This window comes from Trichomycterus rosablanca, chromosome 9, assembly GCF_030014385.1.
Source record: "Trichomycterus rosablanca isolate fTriRos1 chromosome 9, fTriRos1.hap1, whole genome shotgun sequence".
Classification (NCBI taxonomy): domain Eukaryota; kingdom Metazoa; phylum Chordata; class Actinopteri; order Siluriformes; family Trichomycteridae; genus Trichomycterus; species Trichomycterus rosablanca.
The window spans coordinates 2,271,217-2,293,069 of record NC_085996.1 but is presented as its reverse complement, the minus strand read 5'-3'; the positions used below and the strand labels follow the sequence as shown (position 1 = coordinate 2,293,069).

Here is a 21,853-nt window from a genome sequence, read left to right as displayed (position 1 = left end):
AAGAGTTGTTATGTGAGTGTTAGGTTATTTATATTCTGTTTACCTGCAGAGCAGCTTGAGCTCGGCGCTCTTAATGTGATTGAGCTGAAAGATTTAAAGTTGTTTTGCTCTTTTTTTGAGCCCCTGAGATACGTTTATACAATCTGTGTACAACCTGTAAAGATCGTATGTCTGAGATTATAGATGTTACACGTCATAACATTTTGGCCAGTGATCTGATTTTAAGGTCTTAATGTTTGTGACCCCAACATGAACCACCTCAGTGCTTCATCAGCCTTTTATCCCAGTGTGTGCCAGTAAAAATGGCTCATTAACAAATTTATATAAACACTTGAATATTGAATATTGTTAAACATTTACAGCTTTTCTCCAGTTCTCAAAGCATACAGAAGAAACATACAGTGTAAAATGTAGTAAAATGTTTTAATAAAACAGTAAAAAATACAAATACACTCATACCATTCTCACCATTCAGCATTTCATGTAAAATATACTTCATCAGTGAAATATAGAGCATACTGTACATACATGTATAATAAGATTATTAGGTAAAAAATTATTTGGCTAATTTTGTTATTACCAGGCGGCACGGTGGCTCAGTGGGTAGCACTGTCACCTCATAGCAAGAAGGTCCTGGGTTCGATTCCCAGGTGGGGCGGTCCGGGTCCTTTCTGTGTGGAGTTTGCATGTTCTCCCAGTGTCTGTGTGGGTTTCCTCCGGGAGCTCCGGTTTCCTCCCACAGTCCAAAAACATGCAGTCAGGTTCATTGTAGACACTGAATTGCCTTGTAGGTGAATGTGTGTGTGTGTGTGCCCTGTGATGGACTGAGTCCCGTCCAGGGTGTTACTGTGTGCCTTGCGCCCATTGAAGAGCTGGGATAGGCTCCAGCACTCCCTGCGACCCTGATTGGATAAGCGGTTAGGAAAATGATTAAATTTTGTTATAACCATCTTAGTAAAAACTACAAACATTCTGGCTTTTATTTTTCTTCAATGAAAACATCCTAAAACCTTCTCTTAACCTTAACACTGAAACAGGGATTAGCTTTCTACACTTCTGTCATTTAGTTTTTTCATTAAATGTTGGCGCTTTATCTTTTCTGCAGGATTTGGTACTATTTTAGGCCGTTTTTTAAACAGCCTGGATAAAATTCCTCCAGATGACATTCTGTGTAGTGAATGAACTTGTAGAGCAAGTACCGCCAGTATGATTACCAAAACTGATCAGAAGTAATTAAAAGTCATTTTGTGAGCTGATTCCTGCTTCTTGCAGCCTTTTACCCCATTTGGTCATTGAAGTCTTCATGCCAAAGTTGGGTTTGTGATGATGCGCTGGGTGAAGGTAACTCTTCTTCAGGACTAAGTCCTGAGTCCTCAGATGTTTCGCTCATGTCATCTTCGGGTTTTGGCTTCGCGTCATCGATCTTTTTCGAGATTATTTTATGCCACTTTGGGAGGACGTGGCAGACGATGACTCCATAGTTGGAGACCATCATGGCAGAGACCTGGATGAGGGTACGCTGATCCGTTTGGGTGATGAAGAGTGGAATTGAACAAAGCCAGACGAACAAATGAAAGAGCATGCTGAAGACTATCGGCTCAGTATTGTCCACTCTTCCTTTGAAGGCTAAGAAGAAGCACGACATGGCTAGAGCCGCAATGTAGACATGCATCGCTCCGACCAGAGAGCCCTGAGTGCACTGACGGATTTTGATAACTGACTCAGATAACTCCTTCTCTTCAACCTTTGGAGAACCGAATATGAACCAGAAGAAAAAAACAAGAACTTGAGCACCAGTCAGTAGAGCGATGATGATATAACGCTTGTTAAACTTACTGAAGAAGCGCTGCCTCTCAGGGCTGATAGACATGATGGCTAAGAACGACACAAAAGCTTTCGTGAGAATGCACGACACACAGAGGGTGAAGGCCAGACCATACATGGCCTGCTGGGCCCTGCAGTGGTGGTCGCTGGGCCAGCCTAAAAAGAGAATCAGACCTCCGAAACTCACCATCAGGCCAAACATCATAATACAAGACAAGACTACGTTGTCCTCGATTATGGAATTGTTCCTGTGTAGAACGAAATAGATCAGCGATGATACCAGTAGCAGGATTCCTATCACTGTTCCAATCAACACCACAATGGAGTACGCTGAGGACCACTCCAAATACTGAATCTCCCACTACAGAACCTGATAGAGAATAAGTTCCCTCTGGACACTTTTGACACTTTACTTCATCTGTGAAGAGAAAAAAGGTGGAAAAGCTACATTAGGAGAACGGCAGTGAAGGTACAGACCAGACGAGTGTTCTTAATAAAATGACCAAAGACAAACAATTGATGTAAAAGTGCAAAATGACAGGAATGTACATGTCAAAGACCGAATGACTGATAAAAAACAGGTTCTGTACAGAGCAGAGGACGTATTTTGACATTTCCAACAGGGATGCTTATAAAGGAACAAAGACTCTGGTTTAAATTTATTACAAATTCAAATCCAGTAAAGTTGAGAAAGTGAAAAATGTTGATTGATGATTTGTTAACCTCCTTTTCATTTTTTTTCTTTCAGCTGATCGCTTATATAGAGGTCTCTACAGCAAATCTGGATGCCCTCCTGAAGCAACCCTTCTATTTGTATTTGGGTTTGTGAGAGTGCACAGACAGGTACTGGTTTTTTCAGCATCGTTTTTTAATCTTACCTTTTATCCACAGAGATCGTTCATGGTTTTCTGAATGACTGAACAAATGTGACAGACTGTAAAGTACAGAGGAAACGCTGTCTGCGTCGAGCTCGCAGCATTCTTAAGGACTCCTCCCATCCTGCACACAGACTGTTTGCCCTCTTGCCCTAGACAAGACCAAGACCAGCAGATTGAGGAACAGCTTTTTCCCCAGAGCTGTCTCCATACTGAACTCTGCCCCTCGTTAACCCGCCACATCTCTCCTCCTGGTAAAGGTTGCGCTACAAACCTTTTCTCATTTGTTCATAATTTCCACCTATATCGTATACATCTGTCTATTATGTTCATTGCACCTTAATCTGTATCACCTTAATTTCAATCTGTATATTATGTCTATAGCACTCCCATCTATACATCATGTTTACAGTACATTCAATAATATATTCACCTGTATATATTGTTCATACCACTGCCCGTATTTTGTAAATAATGTATATCGTAGATACTGTACATCCTGCACTTGCTGCTTATTGCACTTCTGGTTAGATGCTAAACTGCATTTCGTTGCCTTGTACTTGTACATGTGTAATGTTAATAAAGTTGAATCTAATCTAATCAAATCTAAAATCCTTGCCTGATGAAGCTTCCCAAAAAATGACAACCCTCGACCCATCCTTACTTATGACTGAGGCTTTTGTTAATGCTCCATCACCTGTTTTTTACAGGGATCATTTGTCCACATTATTGATACCCTTTTCCGGGCTTGGGATCAGCACTGAAGGTGCACTGATGTGCGTCCTCACAACATCCAGGTTCATGAGCCACCATGCACCATGTATTTGTAAACCATGCCCTGGATTTAAACCCCCTGAGCTGAGGCAGTACTGCTACCAGCAGCGTGGTTACCATCACACCACACCAGCTCACAGGATAAAGCAGTGCATGGTGAAAAATATATTAAAAATAAATAAATCACTGCTTTCTGTTTTGTTTGTTTTTGGTTTATTTATATTTTTCACGTCATGGAGCACATAACTGCACTAAAAAAAATACTCCAGCCGGCAGATCTGCGTAAGAACCGGATCCTTCTGTTTTAGAGGAAATGATTCTACATCCATCCATACTCACCTGACACGTAGTAAAATCCAGCATCACACTTTTTACATTCATAGCAGCAGGTCGAAAGTTCTAATATCCTAAATTCTACAGGCTCGCAGGTCTTTAAACACTTTGAGATGGGCACCTAAGATTTAAAAAAAGGTTTAGTTAAAATACTCAAAGAGGTCTGAACCTACAATTAAAGTCAAAAGTTTACATACTCAGGAGTGATTTGTATATCATGTTACATTCTGACTTTCATCATTTTTGCTTTTTAATTTTCCTTTTCTTTCTATGACTGCCATTCATAAAAATAGGAACGAACGAACTTTAATTTTAACTGTCATAACTTTGTATAGATCTGTATCCTGGCATATTTAACACACAGTTCATGTCGTACAGGTCTGAAGCACTGAACTCAGTCTCACCGTGTTGTTGGACCGTTGGATTTTGCTCTCATTGACCTCCACTTTCCCATTTCTGATGAGGAATCTTCCTACCACGTCAAGCACCCTGTCGTCACCACTCTTCTTCCACATGACGAGGTTGTATCCGTTTTCGAATTCCCCCTTGTCGTTAAAGGAAAGTGTCTGGTTGTCCATGCTAAATTTTATCTGGCGTAGAATGCTTAACAGCTAAACATTATAAAGAGTCATTTGTTACTTGAGTACTTGAGTTTTATTTTAATAATGAGTTTGTTAAACAGCTTCGATGTTGTTAACTGTTTCCCTTTTTGCATCTCGATTTAGAAACGATTCAACGACTACATTTCTCTCATCATAATCTTCAGCACTTTACTGCTGAACCACCTCAGCACCTAATAAGAAAACGTTAAGCGTAAACCACACTTTTCAGTGGACTTGGCTTTGGTGGTGGAGGTGTTACCCTGGAAGTGTTATAAGAACTAGAGAGAGTGAACAGCATTAGGCTCTGTTTTAATACAGTTTGCTTGGTGGTGCAGTTAGCTGCCCCAAAAAGGGGCTGAATTTAAGTTTTTACCGACATAAATAAACAACATTTACCTTCCAAGGAAGAAAGTCTGCGTCTCCAGAACAGGAAGTGTCGCTGCAGTTGAGGAGTTCCCTGATGGCGTTAACGATGGCATACACCGGAACTCTCTGACTGTAAGCAAGGACGGATTAAGGATAGTCTGGGCCCCTTATGAATGATTTGTATTGTATCAATTCATCTGCCAGGCTCATGTTCAGATCTGAAGGATATGCTGCAGCGAGTGAGTTAACCTTTAAAGTGAGCTCACTGTTGGACATATTGTCAGGCATGAAAAGAACATCAAATAGCTCAGTTAAGTGTGTGTATGCATTCAAACTGCTTGAAATTGCTTGTCTTAAATTTAAATAATTGCAAAATTGCTAAATTAATTTGTGTCTCTGCGCTTAAGAGAAATTGAACATAATAATTTTGAAACAATATAAATTCAGAAACATTAAGTAAGGGCCTGAATCGCATATTTGCAACAAAACGTCTCTTATGAAATATGGTAGCTTGCCTGGCAATTTGTAGGTCCCTAGAAAGTCAAGGAGCCATGATAAACGACTTCTATGGAAGTCATGGGCCCCATAGTAGGGGCCCTCGTGATCAAGGGCCCTCTAATGGTATGCCCTGCTCTTCTCTAGGGCCCTCTGGTAGGGGCTCTCATAACCAGGGCCCTCTAAAAATATGCCCCCCTCTTTCCTAGGACCCCTAATAGCCAGAAGTCGAAGTCAGAGCAGTGCCACAACGCCTCATCCATTTTCATAAGGGGCCCAAAAGCATGGCTAGGGCCCCCAAAAGCATGGCTAGGGGCCCCAAAAGCATGGTTAGGGCCCCCAAGAGGCCCTGGGGTCAAAGTCCCTAATAGTCAGAGGATCCTTAAAATGGAGGGCCCTCGGAAATAAAAATATATTGTATCATAAATGTTGATAGGCATCGCAAAATGTTTTGGGCCAGGGCCCCACGCCCTGGTGATGTACGGGAGTGTCCTACCCCAGAGAGCTGCCTTAAGGTCTTAAAAAGCTCGTTCTCGAACTCACGGCCCTGGTCGTGATGCAATTTTAAAGGGAATCCAAAGCGGAGAATAAAATCATTGAATAGCTTTTCTGCTGCGGTCTTCGCTGACTTGTTTTTGGTGGCATACGCGTGAGCAAATCTTGTGAAATGATCTATCACGACAAGTATATATTCAAACCCGCCTTTACTTTGCTCCAAGTGGAGGTAGTCGACTGAGACAAGCTCAAGGGGCAGGCTGGTGGAAATCCTACCCATTGGGGCTCTAACATGAGTCACTGGTTTCTTCTGTTTGATGCATGGACATCTTCTTGTCACGTGAGTCTCAATGTCCTTTTTCATGTAAGGCCAGAAGAATCTTTCACGAGCTAAGGAAAGGACTCTTTCCACACCCACATGGCCCATGTCATCATGGAGGTACCTTAATGCCATGCTTCTGTACTTGGTGGGTAGAACAAGTTGGCAGTGCTGACTGGTTTTACGATAGAGCAGCCCTTTATCAAGGACCAGTTTTCCCCACTCATACAGAAGCTTTCGACTGGAACCATTTACTCTCTGTTTGGCTTCATTTGTAAGTATTTGGTGTGTCTCTTTCAATTTTAGTACTTCCCCAATAGCAGGATCTTCTCTTTGTGCTTTTTCCATTTCATCATGGCTAACAGCCAACAAGGGACTCTGAACACTCTGCTCTGTTGACGTATCCAAAGTGGCCATCCAGGCTATGTCTTTACTTTTGGCCACTTGACTGCCTTCCCATGTTGCATGTATGGCTTCAGGAGACAGCTCTTCTACACAATCTGCCACATACTTGTCGATGTCTAATGGCCAGCGAGACAATGTATCCGCATCAACATTGACGGCACCTGGCCGGTATTTGATGTCAAATCTGAACTCGGAAAGTTCTCCCACCCATCTGTGACCAACTGCATTTAGCTTAGCTGTTCGCATAATGTAGGTCAAGGGATTGTTATCAGTGTATATGGTAAAGTGAGGGGCATAGTAAAGATAGTCCCTGAATTTATCACACACCGCCCACTTCAGTGCAAGGAATTCTAATTTTCCTGAGTGAAAGTGATAGTTCTTTTCTGCAGGTGTAAGTGTTCTGGACCCTCAATTTTCCATTTTGGCACTGATAAAGTACAGCTCCAAGTCCCTGCTCAGAAGCATCAGTATTAAGTACAAAGGGCAACTCAAAATTTGGGTAAGCGAGGACAGGGGGGTTAGTCAGAATGTCAATTAACTTCTCTAGGGCATTTTGGTGCTCCTCTGCCCACTTGACCGGGTCTTTAGAGGGTAACTGAGTTCCTTTCCCTCTGGTCTTACTCATTTTATTTACCCCTGCAGCTGGTGGCTTTGCTTGCAAAAGCTCATAGATGGGTTTGGCAACTCTGGAGAAGTCTTGTATGTAGCTTCTATAATAGCTCAAGAACCCCAGTAATTTCCGTACCTCTCCAACAGTTGCTGGGGCCTTATCCCTAAGTGAAAGTACCGCCTCCAGATCCTTTGGATCGATTCTTACACCATCTGCTGAAACTAGGTGCCCCACGTAGCGGACCTCGCTCTTGAAGAACTCACATTTGGTAGGCCTGAGTTTGACTCCCTGTTCCCGGAGGGCTTTTAGGACTTTCCTTACACCTTCCACATGATCCTCAAATGATTTGGAATAACACAGCACATCATCAAGGTATGGGATACAATGTTCATCACGCAGTGAGTTCAACATTTCCTCCATGCTTCTTTGAAAGGCTGCAGGAGCATTTGATAAACCGAATGGGATACGCACCCATTCATACAATCCCCAAGGGGTAATGAAAGCTGTGAGATGTTGTGATCCATCAGCTATGAAGCCTTGATAATAGGCCTTCCCTTGGTCCAGGATTGAGAACCAACTATAGCCTCCAAGAGTGTCAAGGAGATCCTGGATCCCGGGTAGGGGATGCCTATCTGAAATGGTCTTCTGGTTTAGCAACCGGTAGTCAATACACAGCCTTAGTGTACCATCTTTCTTGCGTACACATACTACTGGAGCAGAATAAGGAGATTTAGATCTCACAATCCATCCCTTAACCAGTAAGTCTTGAATGTACTCCTTGACTTCTTTGTAGAGTGGCTTTGGGATAGCAGAATAGGACTTCTGAACTGGGATATCATCTTTAAGTGAGATTGACATCTGGAGACTAGGAATACAACCAATGTCATTCTCATCACGAGCGAACACTGTGGATTCTTCATAAAGCATCCTTCTAACAACTTCCTGCTGACTTTCTTCTAAGTGGCTTAAGTTGACAGGAGGGTGCCATAATTCTGCCCGATGGGTTTCCTCAACTCTCACCTCAGGTGTAACGCCAAACTGATTTACAGTGTGGTGGGCAGCCTGGTCAGTTTCAATTACTTTGGAAATGGCATGGATGGTACCAATTACTGTCTTCCGTGGAAGCATGATATTGTGCTTGGTATAATTATTAATGGGCACTTCGACATATGGACTACTAGTACGACTGACTTCCACGAGCCCTTCAGCCACAATCAGTTGCTCTAATGGTGTGCTATTGTTGTCTGTCTTAAACAGCACTACTGGTTCATGTGGACTAAAGTCAACAGGGATATTGCACTTTATGCGTGTAACTTCGCCTGGAAGGACAACAATGTCCTGGGGCCCCACCTTTGCCGGAGCTTGTTCTAAGTCAGTAGTCCTTGACTGGATGAAATTTACAATGACACTAGCCTCCTCCTCTCTAATCTCCATTGCCCCGCTCAAAAGGTTGGCCAGCGTAAGCGGTATACGTGGTCCACTTTCTTGCCCTTCAATAAGTTCTTCAATAACATTGAACCCTAGTACTGGTCTTTCAAGGCTCATGTGGCTCACTAAGAAAGGCACTTGAATGGACAAATCTGGATCATCATTCCCTGGCAGGTTCACCCTTGCTTCTACCCAACCATCAAAGGGGAGAATTTCTCCGTTTACTGCATGGACATTAAGAGCTTTGGTCCCCATCAGCTCACTTAGAGATCGGATAGGCAAATCAGGTAAGTACTTGGCTCTCCATGAGTGATCAAGAATGCTACTTGAGCTCCAGTGTCGAGGAGGACTGTTACAGAATATCCATTTATGTAACACTTGAGCAGACATTTACTACCAATTAGCTGAGCCATTTTTTCATTATTTGGTGGTCCCTCACAAGTAGCTGGCATCAGTGTCGGCGTAGTATTACGTGTTTCGACATCAGAGTGGGACTGCTTCCTTAAGCCGGTCACAGGTTGTCCCTCTGCCGTGACCGAACCTCGTTTCCCGAAGGCTTTGGTTTCCTCATGCATCCTATGACTTTATGCTCTTCTTCACCACACAGGAAGCAATGAGTGCAGTTCGTTAGGCCCTTTCGCACACACTCTGGGCATCTGTAAGGTCGACTCCTTTTTAGCGTGTGGGGCTGATTAACACTACATGAATATGCATGTTCATTCACTTTAGATTGTCTCAGCGAATCAACAACAGTGGTAAGTGCTTCAATATGTGCTGTTAATTGCTGTAGTGTTTTGACTTGGCTCTTGGGTTCTAATGTCTTTTCTTGGTTTTCACAGTCAGGAGATAGCTGTGCACTATAGGCAGTAGGTGGCCTTTGACGAGGTTGGTGTCCCAACCTGCGTTGTCGTTCACTTTCATCACTTGTGAGTTTAATTACTTGTCTCAAGAGCACTTCATCAGTGACTGTATCATCGGAAAGAAGGGACCTTAATTCTCTCCTTATGTCACTGCATTTAGTGTTGAAACCTTGGAAGACTGTGTGAAGAAATACGTTCTGGACAGTATGGGCATCATACCTAATATCCGAGCCAGCCTGCCTGGATGCGAACATCACCTTTTGTTTCAGTCCTATCATACTGTAGAGAAACTGTTGGGGGGTTTCACCATCTAATTGCTTTGCACACATTAACTCTTGGAATAGTTCAGTGCTGTTCCTCTCGCCAAGATGGGACTGCAAGAAGCTTTTCAACTCTTCAAGAGACATGTCTTCCTTGTTGATCAGCATATCTTTGAAATGACCAGGTTTGATCATTCGCAATACACCTCGGATAATTTCACTGCTGCCGAAGTTTTCTTTCACACCCTCTTCTATTTGTTTCCACAAGTTGTTGTAGCTAATGTCAGCAGAATGGTCTCCAATCTGACCACCTTGAATCTTGAATTCTCTCCGTTGTAATAAGGGGAGATCTTTTAGTGGTATCATACTGTCAGCCCTAATCAGAGGTGAGTGTGCCCTTTCAGTGTTACCAGAGGATGTACTGTGATGCCTATTTGAGGGGAGTCTATCCACTGTGTGTGTCATGTGTCCTAATCCCTCTTCACTGAATGTTGGTTGATTATTATTAGCTTTGTTTGTGCTGGGACCAGTGCCTGCAATTTTAAGTGGGATGGCTGGAGGTGTGGCAGCTACCTCAATGTCTGTGTCCCCACCTACAACGGGTGTACTTAGGTTACGCTTCTGAATAAACTCCTCAATCACATCCTGCAAAAACAGTAACTGTGCCATACCCCTATCCTCAAGTGCTAGCAAGGTAGTACAATTCAGATATTCAAACACATATTCAAAGCACGTTTCCTCATCATCTTGGCTCAAAATAGACTGATCTAGTTCAGGTACCGGAGTGATGCTTTTGGCAATCTGGAAGACTTCATCGGTGGTTAACTTGTGCAGGCTTTTCTTGATGGCCCAGACCAGTCCCTTCCTTTCTGTGTCAGACATGATGCACGCTTTTGGATGCTTGGCTCACTGTGGCACACGCTCCTGGCTAGGATTCCCCTTTCGTTTGGTCACCTTCGCCTCTCTAGCTGCCCACTTGGAGCTCCAGCTCCTTGCACGGACCTCGCGCCTCACTGTCACTCAGGAATCACTGGATCTGCTCAACCAGACTGGACAAGCGATCCCGGACGAGCCCCCATGAATCTGTTACACATCTAGGATACAAGATGTTGTAGCAGATATATCCTGTGAAAACAGGAGAAATAAAGACACAGGAGAACAGCAGTTGTGCTTCGTTTAGTGTCTCTTCTGGAATGAGCCAGAGAGAGCAACTTCCCGGTTAGCTAGAACATGTTCTCCTGTACAAGAGTGCCCTCTAGCGGCCATAGCTGGAATGAACTTACAAGGGTTTTTTTCTTTTAGATTTGAAGAATGAGTGACCCTAATAATTACAAGCATAAAAAAAAGAATTATTGTGACCATGTATGAATTTCTTTATATAGGGGTCACAAATGCGTTGAGCAACGGGAAGCCAATGAAGTTTTTGTAGAACAGGTGTAATATGATCACGGGAGCGAGTATGAGTAAGGAGGCGAGCAGCTGAATTCTGGATATACTGAAGTTTTTTTAGGATTTTGTTAGATGTACCATAAAGGATGCTATTGCAATAATCAATTCTGGATGTAATAAAAGCATGAATCAAGGTTTCGGCGGCAGAAAAGGAGAGTGATGGACGTAGACGTGCTATGTTTTTTAGATGAAAGAAAGCAATTTTGGTGATGTGATTTACATGGAGGTCAAAAGAGAGGTTGCTATCAAAAATTACACCAAGATTTCGGATGTTAGAAGACGGAGACAAAGTGTCATTATCAATGGTAATTTGAAATTTTTTTGTGGTTTTTGCCAGGGATGTAGGACCTACGATGATCATATCAGATTTTTCACAGTTTAATTTGAGGAAATTAGCTTTCATCCACAATTTCATTTCAGTGATGCAATTTGTCAGAGTGGAGTGAAGCTCAGTATTAATGGATTTGGAGGAGATGTAAAGCTGAATATCATCAGCATAGCAGTGGAAATGTAAACCATGCCGACGTATGATGTCACCAAGAGGGAGCATATAAAGAATAAACAAAAGGGGACCTAACACTGAGCCTTGGGGAACGCCTTGGGACAGTGGAGCAATGGCAGAACTACAATTGTTGATATTAACAAACTGTTGTCTGTTTACGAGATATGACCTTAACCACAAAAGGGCAGTACCAGTGATGTTGACAGAGGATTCAAGGCGGGACAGAAGAATGGAGTGATTAATGGTGTCAAAAGCTGCAGTAAGATCAAGGAGGACGAGAATATTAATTTGTCCAGAGTCTGAGGAAAGAAGAAGGTCATTTGTGACTTTGAGGAGGGCTGACTCAGTGCTGTGCTGGGGGCGGAAACCAGACTGAAATGATTCAAATAGATTATTGGAATTTAGGTGATCTTTGAGCTGTGAGGCAACAACACGTTCCAGTATTTTCGACAGAAATGGAAGATTGGAAATGGGCCGAAAGTTACTCATAATGTTAGAGTCAAGTCCAGGTTTTTTAAGTATGGGAGTAACAGCAGCCAATTTGAGTGATTGAGGGACTGAGCCAGAACTAAGAGAGGAATTGATTATCTCTGTGATAAGTGAGGAGATATCTGGAAAACAACCCTTAACAAGTTTTGATGGAGCAGGATCCAAAACACAAGTGGAGCTTCGCATCCCTGTCAAGATCTCAGATAGGTCCAAATGAGACACAGGTGAGAACTGAGACAGAGGCTGGGTAATAAATTGAGGTGAGACAGGCGGAGAAACAGAGATGACAGGGGAAACTGTCAGAAAATTGTGGATATTCTCAACTTTTGTTTGAAAAAATTAGAGGTAAGAGTTACACTTGTCAACTGTAAAGGAATTGGTAGTATTGTCAACTGGTTTGAGAAGTTTATTTATTGTGGAAAAGAGAGTCTTAGGATTTGTTGATCCAGCATGTATGAGTTCGGAATAGTAAGTGGATCGGGCTGCCGTAAGAGCGTCTTTGTAATGTTGAAGATAATCAGAATAAATCTGATAATGTACTGTTAGACCGGTTTTCTTATAAAGTCTTTCAAGCTGGCGTTTATGGGATTTCATTTGGTGAAGCTCAATTATGTACCATGGTGCAGAATGACTAAATGAAACAAATTTGGTTCTCAAAGGAGCCAGCTCATCAAGACATGAGGCGAGTATGTCATTATAGTAATCGACAAGGTCAGATGAATTACTAGACAGTACAGGACAGACAGACATCTTTTTAACAAGAGAATCTGAGAAAGCAGAGGGAGAGATATATTGAAGATTCCTGAAGGATATTTTATGTTTAGCTCTAGTGATGGGTTTAGTGACCTCAATGTCCATGATGATTGTCAAATGATCAGAGACAGTAAGGTCATGGCTGGACGGCTGATGAACTAGGACACCAGTAGAGCATACAAGGTCAAGAGTATGACCTTCTTTATGAGTTAGAAAATGTATATGTTGTGTGAAATTAAAACACTGTAACTTCCAAAAATTCCCTGGCAAATTTACAGTTGTTGTCATCAATATGGATGTTAAAATCACCCATAAGCAGTACAGAGGATGAGAGGGCACTAAGCTGGGTTAAAAAATCTGAAAAGTCAGAGAGAAAGGAAGCGTTTGGCTTTGGCGGACGATAAACCACAGCAGTGACCAGAGGAGTAGGCCCTGAAAACTTGAAAGCCAGGTGTTCAAAAGAAAGAGCAGCAGGAAAAGACAAAGTGGTTATTTTAATATCATCCCTATAGACTGCAGCAACACCACCACCTCGCCCTTCCATACGAGGTTCATCAATATACGAGTATCCCATTGGCGTGGTCTGATTTAACGTAAAATAATCCAAGGGTTTATGCCAAGTTTCAGTGAGACAGAAAAAGTCTAGTTCACTGTCAGATATAAATTCACTGAGTACAGTACTTTTTGTGTTTAGTGAATGAACATTAAGCAATGCCATTTTCAAGTAATATTGTTGTGTAGTTGGCTGTGAGGAACGAGGAAGAGAACGGAGATTTGCAAAGTCCACTCCGCGTTTCCCATCCCACTCCGTGGACAGCATTGTCATGGAGACTACACCGCTACTAGTGTGCAAGGCAGCAGTGCTCTGAAGATGTGTTTGCGGAGCAGCAGTGCGCACGGCTGACCAGAAGGATGGAATAGCGTTACCGTTTCGAAAATAAACAAGCTTTCTCCGGGAGCCCCTGTGAATATAACGAGGCCGGCGAAGGAGTCCAAGCTGTTTGATGACTGAAATACACGATGGAGTAGTGCAATTGTTGAACTTCCTCAGCTGGTCAACGGAATAGTTCAACATTGTGCCGATCCCAGGAAAACTCATCCACCGTTCACCACCGGCCGCAGACGCGATGTGCAGTAGAAAGAACAAAAAGTATCAAAAGAACAAATAAAAATATCAAAAGTAACATAAAAGAAATAGAGCCACAAGGTGTGTAAAAAGATGAAAACGAAAAACGATAAAAATTCAGTAAAATACGATAAAATACGGTAACGGTAGCGGCAGCCAAATGCGCCAGCGTCCACCATCAATATAAAATACATCAAGAAAACTGAAATAATTGAATCTAATTCTGCACACGGGGTGGAGCTGTCTGCAATATATGCATTACACATGTAAAGTTAGATTTTAGTTCATAACTTTCTGTTTGACAAACTTGTTAGACATCCCATTCCAAAACTATGGACTTTAATATGGTGTTTGTCCCTGGGTTTGCCTTATCACACCTTGTGTTAGAGTGGGACCTCACACCTCTACATCCATCAGCCTCAGCTCAGGCTCTCCACAGGGCTGTGTGCCGAGTCCCCTGCTCTACACCCTGTATACTTACGACTGCACCACTGCTCACACCAGCAATACCATCATTAAATTTGCCGGCGACACCACCATTGTAGGGCTTATCTCTGGAGACAATGAGACTGCCAACCAGGACGAAGTGGAGCGGTTGTCATTGTGGTGTAAGGACAACAATCTGCTTCTGAACATGGCAAAGGCAAAAGAGCTGGTTATTGATTTTAGGAAGGTGAGAAGTGTCATTCAACCCATAACCATAAATGGGGTCTGTGTGGAAAGGGTCACATACTTTCGCTTCCTGGGCATTAATATCGAGGAGGACCTAACCTGGGGTGTGAACATCACAGAACTGATGAAGAAGGCACAGCAGAGACTCTACTTTCTGAGGACACTCAGGAGAAATAACATCGATCAGAGACTGCTGGTGTCCTTCTACCGTTCTACCATAGAGAGCATCCTCACTCACGTGGTTCTCCAGTAGCGCTGCAGCACACAAAAAAGAACTACAGAGGATTGTGAGCTAACAAAATTGTAATGGACAAATCTCACCCCGGCCACCATCTGTTTCAGTTGTTACCGTCAGGCAGACGGTATAGGACTTTTAAGACAAGGACAAACCGGCTCAGAAATAGCTTCTACCCCACCGCGGTACGAACCTTGAATATTTCTTTGTAGGGTTGTTTTTGGAACACACGGGACTGTGCAATTTTCGGACAGTGTTTACAGGGGTAAATTTCCGGGCAATTTCACTATGTTTACAAGGGTAATGTGCAATTTTTAGAATTTTTTACAAATGGTTATGTGCAATTTTTCACCAGCCTGCTACCAAACAGAAATCTATTATTCTATTGTCTATTGTCTATTGTCATTGTAAAGTCTGTAAATTTTTACATTTTTGATATTTTGTAAATTCTAGTTTTTCTCTTTGGTTATTGTTTGTAAACACTTGAGAGTGTGGCACCTTAATTTCGTTATACCTGGTATAATGAGATATTCTGATTCTGATTCTGAATCAACAGTGAATCTTTAGTGAATCTACAGTGAATCTATAATAAATCAATAATGAATTAACAGTGAATCTATAATGAATCTTTAATGAATCAACAGTGAATCTTTAGTGAATCTACAGTGGATCTATAATGAATCTATAAGGATTCAACAGTGAATCTATAATGAATCAACAGTGAGTCTGTAATGCATCAACAGTGAGTCTATAGTGAATCAACAGTGAATCTATAATGAATCTATAATGAATCAACAGTGAATCTATAGAGAATCAATAATGAATCAACAATAAATCTGTAATGATTCTATAGTGAATTAACAGTGAATCAATAGTGAATCTATAATGAATCTATAATGCATCAACAGTGAATCTTTAGTGAATCAATAACGAATCAATAATGAATCTTTAGTGAATCTATAATGAATCTATAATGAAACAATAATGAATCAACAGTGAATCTATAATGAATCTATAATGAATCTATAACGAATCAACAGTGAATCTATAGAGAATCTATAATGAATCAACAGTGAATCTATAATGAATCTATAATGAATCTATAACGAATCAACAGTGAATCTATAGAGAATCTATAATGAATCAACAGTGAATCTATAATGAATCTATAATGAATCAACAGTGAATCTATAGAGAATCTATAATGAATCAACAGTGAATCTATAATAAATCTGTAATGAATCAACAGTGAATCTATAGAGAATCAATAATGAATAAACAATAAATCTGTAATGAATATATAGTGAATCAACAGTGAATCAATAGTAAATCTATAATGAATCAATAACGAATCAATAATGAATCAACAGTGAGTCTGTAATGAATCAACAGTGAGTCTATAGTGAATCTATAGAGAATCTACAGAGAATCTAGAATGAATCTAGAATGAATCTATAAATAATCTAAAGTGAGTTAATAGAGAATCTGTAGCGGAGGAAACGGAGCTAATTTCTCTGTCTCAGACTGCGATGGAACCGCCGCGACGCCGGAGCGCTACGTCGTCGCGCGTCGGGTCATGACGTGAACTGAATTATGGGCCGAGGGGCGAGTACACGAGGACATTTTGTCATCCGGTACAAACCAGTTCAAGCATCGTGGTCAGAAGTATGTGGACAGGGCGCCCAGGTGAGATTCTGAACTCAGCTCTGCTACTGGTCAGCTGGGCGCCATCTAGTGGGCACAATTGGCATTGCCTACAGCAGACACCAATTGGCCACTGGAAGGAGCATGAAGCAGGCAAATATACCCTCCTCGAACGCATTCGGGATCCCCAGCAGTGGAAGACTATGCTAAATCAGGAGAAAAATGGACAAAAAGCAGAAATAAATAAAAAAATTAAAATTTGTGGACGCCTGAGCATCAGCTTGTTAGCATTAAGGGGTTAAAGGGTCCCGGGTTTATACCTGCTGTCCATCCAGTGATTCCAGGTAGTTCCGGACCCGTCATGACCCTGACCAGGATGGAACAGTTACTGAAAATAAAATAAACGATGAGTGATTGAACAGACAGGGGTGCAAATAACAAAATGTCCTCGTGTACGAAGCCTGAGTCTGTTTTTTTAACTCCAGTCCAACCCCAGCTCGGCCTGAACACCAGGACGCATCATCACGCTGGATCAGACGTCCTGATGTTCAGGTCTGTAAAGCATGAAGCTGTGCAGATCCTTCAGGACTGGAGTTAAAAATAATAATAATAATATAATTCATGCACTCAAAAAAGAAAAAAACAACAAATTATATTTATTTTATGTTTTTTTTTAAATCTATTTAGATCAATCTCATTTAGTCAGTATAAGAGTATATACGTCCACACGATTTTTTCCACTTATATCACATATTTATGTGTATATTTTAATCTACAGTGTATCACAACAGTGAGTACACCCCTCACATTTCTGCAAATATTTTATTATATCTTTTCATGGGACAACACTATAGAAACAAAACTTGGATATAACTTAGAGTAGTCAGTGTACAACTTGTATAGCAGTGTAGATTTACTGTCTTCTGAAAATAACTCAACACACAGCTATTAATGTCTAAATGGCTGGCAACATAAGTGAGTACACCCCACAGTGAACATGTCCAAATTGTGCCCAAAGTGTCAATATTTTGTGTGACCACCATTATTATCCAGCACTGCCTTAACCCTCCTGGGCATGGAATTCACCAGAGCTGCACTGGTTGCTACTGGAATCCTATTCCACTCCTCCATGATGACATCACGGAGCTGGTGGATGTTAGACACCTTGAACTCCTCCACCTTCTGTAAAGGAAAGGATCGGAGGCTTTACTTTGCTCAGGTTAACTTTTATTAATGAGCTTCAGCCATGCAACAGCATACACACACACCGTCTCGGTAACCCTCTCCTTGTGTTTATCTCCCCTCCCAGCCCACCTTGAACTCCTCCACCTTCTGTAAAGGAAAGGATCGGAGGCTTTACTTTGCTCAGGTTAACTTTTATTAATGAGCTTCAGCCATGCAACAGCATACACACACACCGTCTCGGTAACCCTCTCCTTGTGTTTATCTCCCCTCCCAGCCCTCGGCTCTCTACTGCCGTAAATAACATCGTACAAGCGCAAACACATTTTTTACTACCGTATATGACATCTTCCCCCTTTTATTTATTTATTTATTTTTTTAATGTTTAGTAACAACATATTTAAGTATCTCACGTACTTTAACATAGTACTGCATTATCACCAACACAATTACGTCACAAATCAACATTACTGACAACAATACAACTTATTCCCATTTCTAACTTTACAGTTAACTTTTCACCATTTTCATATACAGATATTTTTTTTCTATATATATTCACTGCCACCCCCTCAAAAAAAAATAAGATCCATGTTAGTTTTACAGGTCAAGCCTGTTTACTGGCCTACACACTCTACCAGACCTAGTCACAGTCGGAGTAGACAAAGCGTTTGCGGGTTTGTCCAGACTCTGACTAGTAGGAACAGTCACAGACGTAGTGACTACATCAGAAAGAATACCTGTCTCTTTGTTTTGGTCAGCTGTTACTTGGGCAGGTTTAGAAACTGGCCCTAACTGAAGATGACGGCGATTCCGCCGCAGCTCCGCTCCCTGCTGCGTCCTGACAACAAAAGATCTTGGGGTTGTGCTCTCACTCGAGACCACTGCTGGTAAAGACCACGACCTTTCATGATCCAACCTACAGAACACAGCACCTCCTGGTTGCAGTGCAGGTAAGGGCTTGGCTCCATGACGGCGGTTGAAGTAGTAAGCCTGTTTAGCCTTCTCCTTACTGTCCTTTACCTTCACTGCAGTTCTATTTGGCCATTTTGGTAGTAGATTCTTCTCCAAGGTAGGTAGTGTAGTTCTGATTTTCCTCCCCATCAGCAACTCAGCTGGGCTGAAACCAGTGGAGGAACATGGAGTGGACCTGTAGCTCATCAGAGCCATCACAGGATCATTTTGTTTGAGAATTTTATTTGCCGTTTGCACAGCTCTCTCAGCATGTCCATTACCTTGTGGATGGTGGGGACTCGAAGTACAGTGCTTAAAGTCAAGCTGTCTAGCAAAGTCCTGAAATTCAGCACATGAGAACTGTGGTCCATTATCGCTCACTACCTCATCTGGGATACCAAATCTAGCAAAAACTGTTTTCAGTTTATTTATCACTTGTAAACTTGTTGTTGTTGGCAAGTGTAAAATTTCAATAAATCTGGAGTAATAGTCTGAAATTACCAGGTACTGATGGTGTTTGTACTCACACAAGTCCATTGCAATTCTCTTCCAGGGTCGTTCAGGAAGTGCTGTAGAGATGAGAGGTTCCTTTTGTTGTGTTCTTTTCAGTTCACGGCACACCTGGCATGATGTCACAAGCTCGCTTATTTCCTTGCTAATCTTGGGCCACCACACAGATGAATTTGCTCTCTCTCGACATTTCACTAGTCCCTGGTGCCCTTCATGGATTTTCTGGAGAATTTCGCTCCTCATCAGCCGTGGCACAACAATTCTACTCCCTCTGAGGACAAGGCCATCGTAAACTGACAGTTCAGATTTCACTTGGATGTACTCTCTTGCACTCTCAGGTACGCTGCTTAAGTGCTCAGGCCATCCAGTTCTTATGAGTTTCATGACAGACAGCAATTCAGCATCAAAGGATGTAGCTGCTCTAATTTCCTCCATTTTGCTTGGAGAAGCAGGGATTCCCCCTATTACACTAGCCACGTAACATGCTACCTCACTGTGCGTTTTGGATTCTACCCCCATGGCAGCCAGCGGACTGCGTGACAAGGTGTCAGCGATGACCAGATTTTTCCTGGAGCATATTCTGCAATGGGGTTAAATCTCATAAGCCTCATGAGAAGACGCTGACAACGTAAAGGTACATTGTCCAGGCTGCGGTTGTTGATAAGGGGTACTAATGGCTTGTGGTCTGTCACAAGTTTAAACTTCTCCAGTCCATTGAGGTATCTGTCGAACCTCTCACATGCCCACACGCCAGCCAAACTCTCCTTCTCTATTTGAGCGTAGCGCGTTTCTGCTTCAGTTAGGCGTCTGGAGCAAAATGCCACAGGTTTCCACTGCTCTCCATGGAGCTGAAGGAGAACTCCTCCCAGTCCATAACTACTTGCATCTGCTGGCATAGCAGTGGGCTTGTTTACGTCATAGTAGGCAAGTACTGGTGCAGTCGTCAGCAGTTCTTTTATGTTTTCAAAAGCTGTTTGTTGTGCATGATCCCATGTCCATGTGTTCTTGTTTCTTTTTAGAAGCTCATATAGTGGTTGTCCTACAGTTGAGAGGTTGGGAATGTATCTTCCTAGATAATTCACCATTCCCAGTATTCTTTTCAACTCCTGCACGTCTGCAGGTGGCGGTAGCTGCCGAATGGCTTCCACCTTGTCGGGGTCTGGGCGGATACCGGACTGGTCAATTAGATGTCCGAGGAACCGTAGCTGGTTCTGCCTGATAGAGCACTTCTCACGGTTGAGTTTCATGCCAGCTGTCTCAATGCGCTGCATCACCATCTCCAGGCAACGATCGCGCTCTTCTGTTGTAGTTCCATAAACTAGAATGTCATCCATAAAGACTTCAACGCCCTACAGCCCCTGTAGTGTCTCTTTCATCTTTCTTTGGAAGATTTCTGGAGCGCTGGTAATCCCGAATGGAAGACGCTTGAAATTGAATCTTCCGAATGGTGTTATGAAAGTGGTTAGTTTACAGCTGTCTGGGTGCAGCGGTATCTGGAAGAAACCACTGGCAGCATCAAGTGAGGAGAATACAGTGGCTCCACTTAGTTTTGCTGTGATCTCTTCTGTAGTAGGCAGTATATACTGTTCTCTTTTTACAGCCTCGTTCAGTTTCTTGAGATCAACACAAATACGGACTTTACCTGTGCTCTTCTTTAAGACTGGCACTATAGGTGCACACCAGTCAGTGGGCTGCGTCACTCTCGCAATAATGCCATTTCTCTCCATCCTCTGGAGCTCCTCTTTGACCTTTTGCAACATGGGGAAAGGTACACGCCGTGCTGCATGTACTGCATATGGCTGAGCATTGTCTTTCAGCTGTATTTTTACAGGTTCAGTCTTTAATGTCCCATGCTCACCGAATGCTTGTGAATGTCCTCTGTTGCACACTAATTGATTTACTCTTTTTACCAGATTCATTTTCACTGACAGTGGTCTGCTAAGCAGGTTGCTTACAGTGTGCCCGCGGATGACATATGCTGTGATTGGGTGTGTTTCTCCTTTATAGGTCACAGTGCTCTGAACTCGCCCTATGCACTGCAGCTCACCACCTGGACTATCCAATGGAATATTTGCAGGCTCTAGTGGTCTTCTGGGGATGAGTGAGTGGTAGGCCTCCTCGCTAATGATGCTCACATCAGCGCCAGTGTCGATTTTAAATTCTACCGGTGTGGAGCCCACCAGCAGCTTGACAGCCCATTGTTCTGATGAACCCTCTGCCTTACTCACGGCCCCTAGAAAATATGACTGCGCTTCTAGTTCAGTCACCTCTCTCACAGCTTTCCTGTTTCGACACACTCTACCCCAATGTCCAATTTTACTGCATGCATTGCATTTGGATTTTCTCGCTGGGCAGTTTTCATCTTTACTGTGCCTTCTTTTGCCACATTTCCCACACTGTCCATCATATCAACTTTTTGGCTTACCTTGGTGCTTGGTGTATTTGCTGCTCTTGTGCGTGACCTCATGTATTACTCCTGTTGCTTCTCCCTGCATGCTGACTTGTGAAGTAACCTCCTCCGACTGCCTGACTGTCTCGATGGTCAGTGCTAGTGTCAGGTCCTTCATTAGCTGCAGTCTCCGTGAGACATCTTTATCGAGTATTCCCACCACAATTCGGTCGCGAATATTCTCGTCTCTACTAGCGCCAAAGTCGCAATGTTCAGACAGTTCATACAGAGCTCTTATAAAA

General features: G+C 42.5%; 1 pseudogene; it reads right to left on the bottom strand.

Annotated features, from left to right (window-relative positions):
* Positions 1 to 1,173: 1,173 nt before the first annotated feature.
* Positions 1,174 to 9,101, bottom strand: LOC134320345 (G-protein coupled receptor family C group 6 member A-like; annotated as a pseudogene).
* Between the last annotated feature and the right edge of the window lie 12,752 nt (positions 9,102 to 21,853).